At 42.6% G+C, this 13842-nt stretch overlaps 1 pseudogene; it reads left to right on the top strand.

The window, feature by feature from the left end:
* Window positions 1-3441: 3441 nt before the first annotated feature.
* On the top strand, window positions 3442-10012 carry LOC102482596 (high mobility group nucleosome-binding domain-containing protein 5-like; annotated as a pseudogene).
* Window positions 10013-13842: the final 3830 nt, after the last annotated feature.

Here is a 13842-nt window from a genome sequence, read left to right as displayed (position 1 = left end):
CAGTCCCCAATCTTTTTTTTTTTTTTTTAAAGTTTGATATAAGGTGCATGTGCTCACAGGAGAGGCAGAGAGAGAGAGTGTGAGAAAGTGAGAAATGAGGGACCAGCAGTTAGCATAATGGCTATATTTCTGGACTCCCATGTAGTCGACCGCAGTTCGAGTCCCGGACCCGGTGGCTTAAACTCACACCAGGCGTGTGTGCATGCGTGCCCAAGATCCCAAGAGGAGAATGGAGGAGAGGGGATTGCGGTGTGGCCATCCCCTCTAGGGGGTTATTTCTCGCTTTCTTTCTCTCTGTCTCTATCTGGCGAGTGCATGCACCCTATAGCAAAAACCTCTCAAAAAAAAAAAAAAAAAGAAAGTGAGAAATGACTCCCTGGGGGAATGGCTATGTAGCAATTCCTTCTGTTCCATTCTCTTGGAATTTGGGGCATGCATGTATATGCACCAAGCCTGTTTATAAGTCATTGGAACCACACAGTTAGTGATATGAGATCTAGCCACCTTCACCACCTCACCATAGACTTGCACCATCAATAAAATTTTTAACAATCTTATATTACTGAGCCAACTGGTGGCAGGATGGTAAGGTGCTGAACTCCCACATGGCTGACCCTGGTTTGAGTCCTAGACCCAGTAGTTTGAAACTCACTCCTAGAGGGTGTGCATGTGTGTCCAAAATCCAGAGGAGAATAGAGAAGAGATTCTAGTGTGGCCATCCCTCTTTGGGGGTGATTTCTCACTTTTTCTCTCTCAGTCTCTCTCTAGCAAGCACACGTCCCTATGGCAAAAAAAAAAAAAAATCTTAAGAAAAAAAAATAACTTATATTACTATATTGCATGGAAAATCATCCAGGAGAACAGGGGTCAGCAGGTTATGTGGTGGTTAAGGGCGCTGGACTCCCATGTGGCTGCCTGCAGTTTGAATCCTGAACCTGGCGGCTTGCTTTCTTACTTTCCCTCTCTTTCTCACTTCCCTCTCTCTCTCTCACTCTCTGTCTCTCTCTGATCAAATTTAAATAAATAAAGTTAAATAAAATAATTATTAAAAAAATCATCCTGGAGACAGATAAGAGTGGTTGCTTGTGAAAGACCTGGGGTCTGGGGTAGGAGGAAGACTTTCCTTTGTGCATTGTTTTGTACTGTTTGAATTTTTCATTATGAGTTTATTTTGCCTTTCTTCTAATATATATTAATTTTTAAAGCAGTTCTAACATTTTTTAAAGAAAGAAAAATATTTTCATAATAAAAGTGAAAATATATGGTTTTGCTCACACATACATACATACTCATCTACACACAATTTCTAGCCTCAGACTGTTTTTTTTCCTTCAAGAAAAGCAGTTTTAAGTTTAATAAATCAAAGAAATGCTAAAGAACTTTGCTTAAAACTTAGAGCCAGGAAACAGGTTAAGATTCTGTTCAAATAGTACGTACATGAATCTATTGACAGCTTAAGACAGGACAAAAATCCTTAAAACCGGAAAACAAGCCTAGAAGAAAATCAGCAACGTTTTAGTCAAAAGTCATAAGATACTGTTTCACCAGGTCAGTCTCATGTACTTAATCTTTCTTCTGTTGTGTTTCGATCTTCCCGATTAAATTCTGTAATAAAATATTCAACACCAGACTAGTCCCTATGATTAACTTGGCCATTTACTTAGTTTTTGAACTCTTATTTCTGTGTGTCTGTATTTAATTTTCCTGGTATAGCACTCCCTTGAGGACTTCTTGGAGATCTGGTCTGGTGCTGGTAAATTCTTTCCAGTTTTGTTTAGCTGAGAATGTTCTTGTCTTTTCTTCCCATATGAAGGATAATCTTGCCAGGTACAATATTCTTGGTTGAAATTGCTTTTCCCCTAACACTTTGGATATATTTTCTCATTCTTTCCTCATTTTTTTTTTTTTTTTAAGAGAGGGTAAAGCGGGGCTCAGCCTCCCTGTTTTTGTTTTTGTTTTTTGAGAGGTTTTTACTATAGGGTATGTGCACTTCCAGAAAGACAGAGAGAGACAGACAGAAAGTCCCCCTGGAGGGATGGCCACACTGCAATCCCTTCTCCTTCATTCTCCTCTCAGGACCTTGGGTACATATGCACACATGCCCAGCGTGAGTTTAAACCACCGGGTCTGGGACTCAAACTGCGGTCAACTACATGGGAGTCCAGTGACATAGCCATTATGCCAACTGCTGGTTCCAGAGAAGGTCTTCTTGGGTTGATTCTATTTGGGGTCCCTAGTATTTCTTGGGACTGGATCTTTGAGTGCGTCTCTAGGTTTGGAAAGTTTTTTTTCAGGATTTCATGGAATAGATTATCAATGCCCTTATGAGTCTCTTCGCTTTCTGCGATACCAATTATATGGATGTTTTGACATTTGATGGTACCTAGTATTTCTCATATATTATTTTCATTTTTTGGACAATTTTTTCAGTCTTTGTGGTGGATTTTTCTAGGCCAGCAATTTTCTCTTCTACATCTGAGATTCCATTTTCTGTATGATCTAGTCTGCTTTTAATACTTTCAAGGGAGATTTTGACTTCCTGTATTATAGCCTTCATCTCTAATAGGTCCATTTGATTCTTTTTAAAAGTGTGTAATTCCTCTTTTAGATCTTGCAAGAATTTCCTCATCTCCTGGAACTTGCCAGCTCCTTTCTCCTGCCTCTTCTGCAGTTCATTGCCTCTCTTCTCTTCCATCTCTGTTAGCTTCATTATTATGAATCTTCTAAATTCTTTATCAGACATTTCCGTGATTTTCATTGAACTGTCTGTGGACAAAGAGGAGTTATTCTTTTCTCTTAGAGAAGAGGTATTTTTTTGCTTTCCCATTTTTCTTGTGGCCCTGCAGTGATTTCTAGTCATCTGACGGATGGTGTGTTTCTTCCTAATTCTTGAAGTTCAATCTGAGCATTCAGGAGTGTGCAGAAGGAGGTGATCTGGAATCTCTTTGCTGTTCCATTATTATCCCTTTGTGCAGCAGATTCAGTGTATATTGATGAATTTGTTAACCCTAATAGTACTTGGAAGTTTGGCTATGGTTCCCTTAGATCCATCTAGAAACATAGTGAATGGAGATTGAGGAGCAGAGTGAAGAGATAAAAGAAAAAGAAAAGAAAACAGAGAGAAAAAACAACAACAAAGAAACAGAGAAAAAGAAGGGAAAAAGATTTTTTTAAAAAGCAAAAAATAGAAAACTGCACAGGGAAAATCACTAGTTCTCAGGGGCCATGGAGTCTTCTTTAGCCTCAGACTGTTTACAACTGAGCAGGAAGAATTGGCCTATGACAGGATCCTTTAACTAGGTGCAGTTCCCAAGATTCACAGCAGGGGGAGCCATTGAGAGTTTTCACTGAGTTGTGCAGGCTCTTAAAGAGTTGTTTTAATTTGTCAAAGGGCTCGTATTCACAGGAGAAAGACAGAGAAAAATGGAAAAAACAGCCCCCATGGGAAATAGGTAGGCTGCAATACCCCCCCATTCCTCTCTTCTGTTGAGATATTGGAAACGAACACACATGTATCCAGCGAGTTTCTTGAGCAGCCTGGTCTGGGACTCAAACCACACCGCTGGCCATGTGAGATCCATGCTGCAGATTGGCCTCATCTAAAGAGTTTTAAACCACACAAACTTAAAGATTGGCAGGGAGGAGGGTGAGCCAGGGTTCTCTGGGCTCCCGTGGGTGGGGACAGTCCAGCCATCACAGGTTAGAGGGAGCACAGATGGAGGATTAGGGACTCTGGACCCTGTTCTCCGCCAGCCCCTGACCTATGGGGTGGTCAGTGCTTTCTTTCTGTGGGAAAAACACTGAATCTGCAGTCAGGTACCTGGATTGAGTCCTAGCTCTGTGATCTGGCTATGTTACTTTGTGCCAGACACGCCTCTGATGCTTAATTTCCTTGTTTTTGAAACAGGATGATATTAACAACAGAAACTTTATTTGCTTGCTTATTTATGTCTTCCAAGAGAAAGAGAGAAAAAGAGGCACCCTGAACAGTCTCCACTCTCCAATCCACCCTCAGCCTTGTGCAGAGATCTTCACAGCAGAGTGTTGCACTACCACTGCACCACTGTATGGCTCCCTGCCTCTGCCCCCAGGATCCGTTTTTTAAAAAAGACTATAATTTGTGGGACCAACAGTTGGTGTAATGGCTATGTCGCTGGACTCCCAAGTAGTCGACCGCGGTTCGCGTTCCGGACCCGGTGGCTTAAAACTCATGCCGGGCGTGTGTGCATGCATGCCCAAGATCCTGAGAGGAGAATGGAGGAGAAGGGATTGCTGCATGGCCATCTCCCCGGTGAGTGATTTCTTGCTTTCTGTCTCTCTCTCTCTTTCTGGCAAGCACATGCGTCCTATAGCAAAAACCTCTCAAAAAAAAATAATTTTTAAAAGGCTGTAATTTATAGACCAACTGCTATGTGTTGGTCACTAAAAGAAAGGTGCTTTACCTATGTAAAGACATTGATTTTTTTTTTTTTTGAGAGAGATTTTCGCTATAGGGCGTGTGCGCTCTCCAGACAGACAGAGAGAGACATAGAGACAGAAAGCAAGAAATCACCCCCCAGGGGGGATGGCCATGCCACAATCCCTTCTCCTCCATCCTCCTCTCGGGATCTTGGGCACACACGCACATGCGCCCGGCGTGAGTTTTAAGCCACCGGGTCCAGGACGTGAACCGCGGTCGACTACGTGGGAGTCCAGTGACATAGCCATTACGCTAACTGCTGGTTCCCAAGGAAGCAATTTTTATAAAATGTAAATAATGGCTAATCTTTTTGTAGTACTTACTATGCATAAAACACTGTTCTAAGATCTTTATTCACAACTACTCTATGAGGTGGATATATTATCCTTATTCCTATTTTATACATGAGGAGACTGAGTCACAGAGAGATGAAATAATTTGAGATTACAGCTAGTGTATTGGGGAACCAGAATATGAAGGCAGACAACTTAGCGCTTAGTCATCATTTTACAATTCTCCTGTTTAAAATTCTACACTAGGTTACCCACTGCACTAAAAATAAGGTCCAACTCCCTTTTTTTTAGAGAGGTTTTTGGCTTAGGTCACGTGTGCCCCAGAAAGACAGAGATAGGGACTGTGAGAAGGAAAGTGAGAAATCACCCCCTGAGGGGATGGCCATGCCACAATCCCTTCTCCTTCATTCTCCTCCTGGGATCTTGGGCACTCACGTACATGCGCCCTTTGTGAGTTTCAAGCCACTGGGTCTGAGATGCACTGTCGTCTGCCATGTGGGAGTTCAGTGACATAACCACGAGGCCATCTGCTGGCCCCTCCAACTCCCTTTCTATGGCTTGCGAGGCCATACATGATGTAATTCTGACATGATCTGATCTCATTTCCTACCATTCTCCCCCTGTGCTTCAGCCACATCAACTTACCATTCTTCAGGGCCTTTGCATTTGCTGTTCCCTTCACCTGGAATGATCAACCTCCAGACTGTTTTTTGCTATAGGGTGTGTGCGCTCCCTAGAGAGAGACTATGAATGGGAAAGTGAGACCTCACCTCCCCTAGGGAGAAATGACCATGCTGTAATTCCCCCATTCTCCTGGGATTTTGGCATGCATGCACATGAACTTGGTGTGATTTTCAAGCTGCCAGGTCTGGTACTTGAACCATGATCAGCTATGCGGAAGCCCAGTGCCTTAACTACTACACTACCTGCTGGCCCCTCCTCTCAAGATTTTAGACTTGCACGCACACAGCCTGGAGTTTTTCAGGTGGTCAAATCCAAGACTTGAGCCACACAGTCAGTCATGTGGGATCCAGCTTTCTAACCACCATGCCACTTGCTGGCTCCCATCCTTCAAACTTTAATATGGCTCATTACCTCACTACATCTGGGTTTCTGTTTAAACATCGCTCCTCCCAAGGGCGTTCCTATCTGAAATAGATACCCCTTTAACCCTGCTTAGTTTTGGTTCACCCCACTTAGAATTCCCTGAAATCATGCATTTGTCTGTCTGCCTCTTCCACCAGAATGTGAGCACAGTCTTGGTTGTGTTGTCCTCCAGGATATAGTCAGTGAACAGACCCATGGCTTGTCACATGGTGAGCATCCCCCAAACATTTGCTAAGTAATTAAGTACTTAATGAATGAATACCGGGACCAGCAGTTAGCGTAATGGCTATGTCGCTGGAATCCCATGTAGTCAACTGCGGTTCGAGTCCCAGACCTGGTGGCTTAAACTCATGCCGGGCACGTGTGCGTGTGTGCCCAAGATCCCGAGAGGAGAATGGAGGAGAAGGGATTGTGGCGTGACCATCCCCCCTGGGGGGTGATTTCTCACTTTCTGTCTCTCTGTCTGGTGAGCACACATGCCCTATAGCAAAAACCTCTCCAAAAAAAAAAAATAAATTTAAAAAAATAAATGAATGAATACCCAAAGTCACCAAACAGGTGGGAGGCAGAGCTAGGACATGCACTGCATTGTCTGACCCCACGGTCTGTGCCCTTAGCCACCGCACTGTGCTGAGCTGACTCATGGAGAAGCAGATAGCATAATGAACGTGAATCTACTTTGAAAATTGCTAAGTGCTTGAAAAAAAACAAAGGATTATTGTTATTATTTAGTTCACTGTTTGCTCATCTGTGAAATAGGGATAATAGCAGTCTAGCTTACTGACTTTATAAGGCTGTTTTGTGTGGTGCCAGCGAGATAATGGATGGGGAACCATTTATAAAACTTAAAGACTCTGAGCGGTGGAAGGGACCATAAAGATTATTTCCATGCCAGTGGCTTCCCATGGCTCCCATCCTCTGCCTCGAGTTTGACATTAATATTGCTGACAGGAGAGGGGGAGGTAGGGGGACACAGGGGACCCAGGGACTCTGTGTCCCTGTAATTAAACATGTCGGGACTGAAGCACTGCCAGCAGCAGCATCTGGTTGCAATTACCAGAGGGGACCAAAGTGATTAGTCACCTTTATAGTGAGAGCCAGGCAGGAACCCTGGGCCCTTCTCTGGAGAGAGCCCAAGCTCAGAGTCCCCTTTCTCTGCTCTCACCCCATTTCTGGGAGTCCCTTGGTCCTCAAATAATAGTCCCTGCCTTGAGGCTCTTCTATGTCCCCAATGTCTAGCCCTCTGGTGACACCTTGGCTCAAAGTTGAGAATAACATAACCTCCCCATTGTCCTGTCACTTCTTTTTTGTGGCCAGATTAGGATTCTTTGGTATAAAATGTGTTGAAGCAGGAATTAGGCTTAACATGTATTTATAATTTAACCTTTCTGAACTTCAACTGTAAAAAGGGGTATTATTATAAGAATACCTTTATTGGGGCTAGGTAGTGGTACAGAGGTAACACAACTAGACACACATGAGAAAGATCCTGGGCTCATGGCCCAGGACTCCCTGAGCACTGCAGGCTGTACTTGCCCGTAATCTGGGCTGGCTGAGGCTGGGGGTAGATCTCAGTGTCAAGACCCGATTGGGAATGAGCTCACGCGTGTGCTCTCTCTCTCTCTCACTTAGGAAAAAATAAAATTAATAAGCTTAAAAAATACTTTCATCATAGCATTGTTGTGAAGGTAAGATAAAAATGCAATAGAAAACAAAGGTCAGAGGCAAGCTGACTGGAAAAATAGTGGTTATATGTATTTGCTTGGTGCCAGGCTAATTGCTTCTTAAGATTCATTTCATTGAATCCCTACAAAAAACCCTGGGAAGGGAACCAGCAGTTAGCGTAATGGCTATGTCGCTGGACTCCCACATAGTCGACTACGGTTCGTGTCCCGGACCCGGTGGCTTAAAACTCACGCAGGGCACGTGTGCGTGCGTGCCCAAGATCCCGAGAGGAGAATGGAGGAGAAGGGATTGCGGCATGACCATTCCCTCTGGGGGGTGATTTCTCGCTTTCTGTCTCTATGTCTCTCTCTGTCTGTCTGGCGAGCACACGCGCCCTACAGTGAAAATCTCTCAAAAAAAAAAAAAACCCTGTGAAGTAAGCACTATCATTCTCTTTGCTCAGAGTTTTAGAGGGGTTTAGAGGATTCCTAAAATCACACAATATGTAAATAGCAGAACCGGGATTCAAACCACATCCGTTTGTCCCCAGAGCCATTGCTCTTTGTCAAACCGCGCACAAGGATGGCTTGTTTGTTTGAATCATTCATCGCTTCATATATTTACTTGCTTGAGCTTTCAAAATGCCTAATAAGGAGAAGGGGGAGAGGGGAAGGAGGGGGAGAAAAAGAAAAGGGAGCACTGAGTTGAATTAGATTAGAATGAAGGACATTTTCCCACAGAGACTACAAGTTGTACACATAACTTCCTGCTCAGAAATGAATGCAGATAAGAAGACAGATCTTCCGTGAAAGAGCAAGCTTGGGGCCAGCAGGTGGCATGGTGGTTAAGGTGTTGGAATTCCCACATGGCCTACCATGGTTCGAGTCCTAGACCTGGTGGCTTGCTTTCTCTCTCTCTCTCTCTCTGTCTTTCCATGGCAACACTCATGTGAAAATTAAATAGGTAAATAAATAAATTAAAAAAATTATTCTAAAAAAAAAAAAAAGAGCAAAATATATGTTGAATCCAGACACTACCAAACAGAAGTTCAGCCAGACTGTCTGCTATACCTGCATCCATTACCCCGGAGTTGAAACCCAAAAGAGTGTCAACTCAAAGGAAAATAAAGACCAAAAAATGAGATGATGGGGAAAAAAACACAGATATAAGTGCCAAAGCAATTGCTGAAACCAAGGAAGAAGTTGTTAAAGAAGAATACAACAAGGGCCAGCAGGTGGCATGGTGGTTAAGGGCGCTGGACTCCCACATGGCCGACTATGGGTCGAGTCCCAGACCTGGTGGCTTGCTTTCTCACTCTCTCTGGTCAAATTAAAAATAAATAAATAAAGTTAAATAAAATTATTCTTTTTTTTTTCAAAGGTTTTTGCTATAGGGTGCGTGTGCTCACCAGAAAGACAGAGAGAGACAGAGACAGAAAGTGAGAAATCACTCCCCGGGGGGGATGGCCATGCTGCAATCCCTTCTCCTCCATTTTCCTCTTGGGATCCTGGCCATGCAAGCACATGCACCCAGAGTGAGTTTAAGCCACCAGGTCTGGGACTTGAAGCATGGGTGACTACATGGGAGTCCAACAACATAGCCATTACACCAACTGCTGATCCCAAAATAATTCTTAAATAGAAAAAAAGGGAGAGAAAAATACAACAACGAAAATGCCAAAAATGGAGAAGCCAAAATTATAGAGGCACTGGCTCCTAAAAAAGAAATTGAGATAAAAGAAGAAAAAATTGATGTTCAAAGAAGAAGGAGAAAAGAAAGAATCAGTGGCAGCAGAAGGAGAAAACATAAAAGAAGATCTGAAAGAGGATGTTGTAGATCAAAACAAAGAAGAGAAAGGCAAAGATAGAAAAGGGAAAGAAGAAAGTGGAAAAGAAGACTAAACTAGAAAGAAGAAAGGAGAAGATGGAAAAGAAAAGGAGATGAAAAAGAGTGAAGGCAGAAAAGGGGAGGCGTGGGAACCAGCAGTTAGCATAATGGCTATGTCGCTGGATTCCCACATAGTCGACTATGGTTCGCGTCCCGGACCCGGTGGCTTAAACTCACGCTGGGCGCGTGTGCGTGCATGCCCAAGATCCCGAGAGGAGAACGGAAGAGAAGGGATTGCGGCGTGGCCATCCCCCCTAGGGGGTGATTTCTCGCTTTCTGTCTCTATGTCTCTCTCTCTCTGTGTGGCGAGCACACACACCCTATAGTGAAAACCTCTCCAAAAAAAAAGAAAAGAAAAGGGAAGGAGGAAGGTGAAAAAGAAGACTGAAAAGAGAAGGGAGAAGGAAAAGAGAAAGAAGATGGAAAAGTGAGAAAAGATAAAAAAGAGGAGAAAGATGGAAAAGGCAAAGAAGATAAAGAAGAGAATGATGGAAAAGAAGACGAAGATGGAAATGAGGAAGATGGAAAAGAGAAAGAAGAAGATCAAAATGAGGGGAATGGAAAAGAGAGAGAAGATGGAAAAGAAGAGGAAGACAAGAAAAAAGAAAATGGAAAAGAAATTGGGAAAGATGGAGGAGATGAAAACAAGACTGGAGTTGGAAAAAAAATAGAAAAAGAAAGGTAAAAAAAGATGGAAAAAGGGGGAATCTCTGAGTACTGCTTAAAATGTACTTAAACATTAAATTTTAAAAAATTTACCTAAACAGTTTAATAATCTGGTAATATGTATCTTTATGTTGTAATGTTAATAGAAATAAATATTTTATTGCATATTTTATAAGCACAGCTTTTCTTTAGGATTCATTTAATTTCAGAACAACTTCATACAGTTTCCAACATGAAATCTTTACCTGTAAATTTTGTGATTATAGTGATGACATACACAGAAAAAATATGATTTATTTTTTGTCAGTGTATTTCATTTCGTGTAAGTTACATATTGAATCTTTGAATTTTAATTCTACTCCTATATGTATGATAATTTAACAAATTAAAAGAGTTTCATCCAATATTCTTGTAGTTCTCTAGTTGCTTTTATAAAGAAGGCAAACTATTTTCATGTAATGTTAAGAGTTAGAATTATCTTTCGCAGGACCAGCAGATAGCATAATGGCTACATCGCTGGATTCCCATATAGTCTACTGCAGTTTGAGTCCTGGACCTGGTGGCTTAAACTCACACCGGGCATGTGTGTGTGCATGCCCAAGATCCTGAGAGGAGAATGGAGGAGAAGGGATTGCGGTGTGGCTATCCCCCCTGGGGGGTAATTTGGTGATTTCTCACTTTCTGTCTCTCTGTCTGTGTCTTTCTGGCGAGCGCATGCGCCCAATAGCTAAAACCTCTCAAAAAAAAAAAAAAAAAAAAAAAAAAGGATTATCTTTCCCAAATATAACTTTATTATTAGCTTGTGAAGAAATAAAGTTGTAATCCCATGTTTAAAAAAATAATTATTTATTTAATATTATTTATTTTAATTTGACCAGAGAAAGATGGACACACAGAGAGAAGGAAAGTGAGAAAGCAAGCCACCAGGTCCGGAACTCGAACCGTGGTCAGCCATGTGGGACTGTTCAGCGCCTTAGCCACCACACCACCTGCTGGCCCCTGTAATCCCATTTTTAAAAGAAATGCAAATATTTATTTCAGAAGGGCAATTTTGGTTATAAATCAAGTAAAACTTGATTTATCTTAATAAAAAGACTCTTCAAAGATGAAAAAAAAAAGTCTAATATGTGGCAAGATATAATCCCTCTCTTTAAGAAATTCAAAGTCCAGCAGGGAAGGCATGATATGTCCAGAGCTACACCCTAAAGTAGAAAATGATAGGGCCCTGGTGGTGGCGCAGTGGTAACCACTGTACTCTGTAAGACTGACCCACAGGGAAGGTTCCAGGTTTGCATCTGGAGACCTCCTTGAGTATGCTGGGCGCACACTTGCCCATGATTCGAGGCTGGCTGAAGAATGGAGGTAGAATATGGTGTCCAAACCATGTTGTGGGGACTTACTGTCTCTGTAGCTTTCTCTCTCTCTCTCCCTCTCTCTCTCATGCATGAAAGAGAAAAACTTTTTTTTATAAAAAAAGAATTATTTATTTAATTTTATTTACCATTATTATTATTAATCTGACCACAGAGAGACAGAGAGAAAGGGAAAGTGAGAAAACAAGCCACCAGGTCCAGGACTCAAACTGTAGTTGACTCTGTGGGAGCCCAGCACCTTAACCACCACGCCACCTGCCAGCCCGAGATACGCTTCTTTTAAAAAAGTAGAAAATGATGGCGTTTGTATATAAGGGCTAGGTAGAGATTCATTCCTTCGTATATCATATACTGTGAATCTACTAAGTGCTGGGCCCTGTGCCAAGCACTCAGAATAATTGAAAGATAAATATGGTACGGTCTAGTCAAAATCTAGCAGGAGAGACAGATGTGTAACTAAAGTATTATGGTTATATGGAATTAAGTTACGGTTTTAAAATATTGAAAAAATACAGAGTGGAAGAATGACCGGAGTTGGACATAGGGGATACACTGTGAGCTGCCGTAGTGTAAAGGAGCACTGAAAATGTGTGGCGTAAGTTCACAAGTGGTGTACATTTTCTGGGGAAGACAGCACCACATGGCAGTGAATTCACATTTCTTCATTGGGTAGGTTTTAGGTAGAGGGAGGGTTGAATCAGAGAGAGCTTGGAGGTCTACAAGCCAGTTACAAGAGATGCAGGAAAAGCAGAGAGGACAGAGCCAGCGGTGGAGATGGTGGGCATGGCGTGGAAAGACAAATGCCAGAGAAGTCTGATTAAGTAGAACAAGTCTAGAATCCAGAACGTGGTACGGTGGTAAAAGTCGAATGCTCTACAGAGCAATTCGACAAGTTCAGAGACCTCCTTGAGTATTCCAGGCATACACTTGCCCATGATTCTGGGCTGGTTGAAGGATGGGGGTATATGGCAACATCAAGACCATGGAGGGGATTCTCTCCCTCTTTCTCTTTCTCTGGCTCTCCCTTACTAACAGAAAACATAAATAAAACTTTTTTTTTTTTTAAGAGAGAGATTTTTGCTATATGCATGTGTGCTCGCCAGAGAGACAGAAAGACAGAAAGTGAGAAAATCACTCCACAGGGAGGATGGCTACACTGCAATCCCTTCTTTCATTCTCTTCTTGTGATTTTGGCACACATGCACATGTGCCCAGTATGAGTCTCAAGCTGTCAGGTCTGAAACTTGAACCGTAGTGGATCACATGTCAGTCCAGCATCTTAACCACTACGCCACCTGCTGGTCCATAAATAAAACTTTTAAAATGAGGGATCAGGTCTACAGACCAGTCAGTGGCATGGTGGTTAAGACAACTGGATCCCACATGGCCGACTGTGTGATTCAAGTCCTGGACCAAGTAGCTTGAAACACACACCAGGCATAGGTGAATGTGTACCCCAAATCTGAGAATGGAGGAGAAGGGATTGCAGTGTGGCCATCCCCCCTGGAAGAGGAGCCTTCTTACTTTCTCTTGTGCTCTCTCTTTCTTCTCCAGGAGTGCATACGTACCCTATAACAAAATTTTTTTAAAAAGAAAAAAAGGAGGGACCAGCAGGTGGCGTGGTGGTTATGGTGCTGGACTTTCCCACGTGGCTGACCAAGGGTTGAGTCCTGGACCTGGTGGCAGCTTGCTTTCTCACTTTCTCTCCCTCTCTCTTTGTGTCTGATCAAATTAAAATAAAATGAATGAATAAATAAAGGTAAATAAAAATAATTCTTAAAAAAAAAAGAAAAAAGAAAAAAAGGAAACAAAATCTAAAGGGAAACCTGTTTTGAACCTGGGCAACTGCGGGGATAGCAATGAATTTAGCCCTTCCTTAAAGCTCCCCAAAGAGTGCCCAGTATTGCATGGGTCCTTTGAGATGGTTGGGAGGGTGGGATGGGGTTATACTGTTTTTTTCCTGACCTGCAGCAACAGATGAAGCTTGGAATGGCCAAGTCATGCTGCTGGGCTCTGAAAATCAGTGAGGGCCTAGGAGCGTCACTATGAACAGGTCAGTCAGGCACTTGGACACGCCAGCCATGAGTTACCTTCTTTTATTCATCAAACACAGCTTCTGCTTTGTGCCAGACTACGCTGGGGAACCAACCTGCTGACCTTAGATCCAAACAGATCTCTATTAGGTTCAGAGAACCTCAGGCTAAGAAGGAAACCCACCTATTGCTTCTCCCATTATATCACTCTTGTTTCTTGTCAGATGTATTGCAGTGAAATGTACAAGAGGGAGTGATTGACTTTGTCTGAGGATCCTGGAAGGCTTCCTGGTGGAGGTAAATTTTCAGCTAAATTTCGCAGGATGAGAAGGACTTCATTCATTCATAGGAGTGAGAGG

The sequence above is a fragment of the Tupaia chinensis genome, unplaced genomic scaffold (assembly GCF_000334495.1).
Source record: "Tupaia chinensis unplaced genomic scaffold, TupChi_1.0 Scaffold000115_1, whole genome shotgun sequence".
Lineage (NCBI taxonomy): Eukaryota > Metazoa > Chordata > Mammalia > Scandentia > Tupaiidae > Tupaia > Tupaia belangeri.
Note: the sequence above shows the minus strand (reverse complement) of the source record. Positions and strands in the feature narration are given on the sequence as shown.